Genomic DNA, 3,374 nt, shown 5'->3' with positions numbered 1-3,374 from the left:
ATACAAAATAGTACAGTCACCATAGAAAATAGTATGTCAGTTCCTCAAAAAAGTAAAAATGAAATTACTTTATGGTCAAGCAATACCACTTATGGGATTATATCTAAAAAGATTGAAGGCAGGAACATGAATAAATATTTGTACATACATGTTGATTGCAGCATTATTCACAATATAGATATGCCTCAAATATTGTGGGCTTGGTTCTAGACAATAAAATGAGTATCACAAGAAAGTGACTAATGAATTGTTTTAGTTTCCCAATGTACATGTAAAAATTATGTTTATACTATACTATAGTCTGTGTGATCACGTTAGGTTTAAAAACCATATACAAACCATAATTTATAAAATTTTATATGGCTAAAAATGCTAACCATTATCTGAGCTATCAGCAAGTAATAATCTTTCGGCTGGTGGAGACTCTTGCCTCAGTGTTGCTGGCTGCTGCCTGGTCATGGTTGCTGCAGGTTGTAGTGGCTATAGTAATTTCTTAAAACAAGACAACAGTGAAGTTTGCTTTATCATTGACTCTTCCTTGTACAAAAATTTTCTTGGTAGCAAGAGATGCTGTTTGATAGCATTTAGTCCACACAACTTTTATCAAACCTCTTACACCTGGGTCATTGCTTTATCAACCATGTGTTATGTAATATTCTAAGTCTTTTGTTGTCATTTCAGCAGTCTTCATAACATTGCCACCAGGAGTAGATTCTATCTCAAGAAACCACTTTATTTGTAACTCCTTGTCCATTAAAGTTTGATCATGGGAGTACAGCAGTTCCTCAGGTTCCATTTCAAATTCTAGTTCTCTTGCTATTTCCACAACATACACAGCTACCTCCTCCACTGAAGTCTTGTAATACTCAAAATCATCCATGAGGGTAAGAATCAACTTTTCCCAAATTCCTGTTAGTGGTGATATTTTGACCTTTTCCCATGAATTATAAATGTTCTTAATGGCACCTAGAATGGTGAATCCTTTCTGGAAGATTTTCCGTTTACTTTGCCTAGATCCATCAGAGGAATCACTCTCTATGATAGCTATCTATGAAATTTTAAATAATAAGACTTAAATAATAAGACTTTAAAGTTGAAGTTACTCCTTGAGACATGGGCTACAGAATTGATGTTGTGTTTGGAGGCATGAAAACAACATTAATTTCATTGTGCATCTCCATCAGAGGTCTTGGGTGACGAGGTACATTGTCAAAGATAAATAATACTTATTTATTTATTTTTTCTGAGCAGTATGTCTCAACAGTGGGTTTAAAATATTCAGTAAACTATGGGGTAAACAGATGTGTTGTCATCTAGGCTTTATTTTTCCATTTGTAGTGCACAGGCAGAATAGATTTAGTATAATTCTTCAGGGCCTTAGGATTTTTTGAATAGTAAATGAGCATGGTCTTCAACTTAAAGTCACCAGCTACATTAGCTCCTAAAAAGAGAGTTGGCTGGTCCTTTAAAACTTTCAAGTGAAGCACTGACTTCACTCTAGCTATGAAAGTCCTAGAAGGCATCTTCCAATATAAGGCTTTTCATCTACATTGAAAATATATTGCTTAGTGTGGTCACCTTCATGAAATATCTTTGCCAGGTCTTCTGGATAACTTGCTGAAGCTTCTGCATCACTACTTGATATTTCACTTTGCACTCTTCTCTTAAGAAGTGTGGTGCAAAAATAATGAATACTGTTATGATGAAAATAAAAAATAAATTAAAAAAAAAAAAAAGAAGACAGCTTCTTTCCTTAAGCCCCATAAGCCAACTTCTTCCAGCTTCAAACTTTTCTTTGGCAACTTCTTCACCTCTCTCAGTCCCCATAGAGCTGAAGGAGTTAGGGTCTTACTCTAGATTAGACTTTGGCTTAAGGAAATATTGTCAGCAATGAGGTTATTTTACTTTCTTATCCGTGTGTTCACTGAAGTAACACTTTTAACCTTCTTCAAGAACTTTTCCTTTGCATTCATAATTTGGCAGCTACCTGTTTTCACATGAGAAACCTAGATTTCAGCTTATTTTGGCTTTCAACATGCCTTCCTCATTAAGCTTAATTATTCCTAGCTTTTGGTTTAAAATGAGAGATGTTTGACTCCTCCTTCTGCTTGAACACTCAGAGGCCATTATGCAATTATTAACTGGCTTAATATTAATATCATTGTGTCTCAGAGAATAGGAAGGCCCAAGGAGAGAGGGAAAGATGGTTGATGGGGTAGTCTGGACACACACATTTATCAAGTTTGTTGTTTTACATGGACATGGTTTCTGGTGCTCCCCCCAAATTATGATAGTAACACTAGAGATCATTGATCACAGGTTACTGTAACAAATATAATGAGAAAATCTGAAATCCTGTGAAAATTACCAAAATGTGACACAGAGACACAGAGTGAGCAAATGCTATTAGAAAAAAAATAGTACCAACAGACTTGTTTGAAGCTGGGTTGCCACAAACCTTCAATTTGTGGGGGGGACGGGATGCAGTATCTGAGAAGAGTAATAAACCAAAGCACAATAAAACAAGGCATATCTGTAGTCAAAAGTTCAAAGATACTTAAACATCCATTGACAGATGAATGGACAAACAAAATATGGTATATACATTCAATGGGATATTATTCAGTTTTAAAAAAAAGAAGGAAAACTCATACCTACGTGGTCAATTAATCTATGACAAAGGAGATAAGAACACAATGAGGAAAGGACAGTCTCCTCAATAAACAGTGCTGAGAAATGGGCAGCTATATGCAAATGGATGAAACTGGACCACTTTCTAAAATGATACACAAAAATAAACTCAAAATGAATTAAACACCTAAACATAAGAGGTGAAACCATAACACTCCCAGAAGGAAAAATAGACAGTAATCACTTCGACATTGGCCTTAGCAACATATTTATGGATATGCCTCCTCTGGCAAGGAAAACAAAAACAAAAATAAACTATTGGGAATATATCAAAATGAAAATCCTTTGCATAACAAAAGAAACCCTCAGTAATGTAAAAAGACAATTTGTTGAATGGGGGAGGATATCTGTAAACAATATATACAATAAGGAATTAATACCCAAAATATATAAAGAACTTCTACCACTCAACATACACATACACACACACTTCAATTAAAAAATGGGCAGAAGATCTGAACAGACATTTTTCCAAAGAAGACATGCAGATGGCCAACAGATGCATAAAAAGATGTTCAACATCACTCATCATCCAGCAAATACAAATTAAACCACAATGAGGTATCATCTTACACATGTTAGAATGACTAAAATAAAAAAGGCAAGAAATAATGACTGTTGGTGAAGAAAAAGGAATGCTTATGCAAAGTTGGTGGGTATGTAATTTAGTGCAACCATGAGGG

General features: G+C 34.8%; 1 pseudogene; it reads right to left on the bottom strand.

The window, feature by feature from the left end:
* Positions 1-372: 372 nt before the first annotated feature.
* On the bottom strand, positions 373-2,127 carry LOC122913586 (annotated as a pseudogene).
* Between the last annotated feature and the right edge of the window lie 1,247 nt (positions 2,128-3,374).

The sequence above is a fragment of the Neovison vison genome, chromosome 7 (genome assembly GCF_020171115.1).
Source record: "Neovison vison isolate M4711 chromosome 7, ASM_NN_V1, whole genome shotgun sequence".
Classification (NCBI taxonomy): Eukaryota; Metazoa; Chordata; class Mammalia; order Carnivora; family Mustelidae; genus Neogale; species Neogale vison.
Note: the sequence above shows the minus strand (reverse complement) of the source record. Positions and strands in the feature narration are given on the sequence as shown.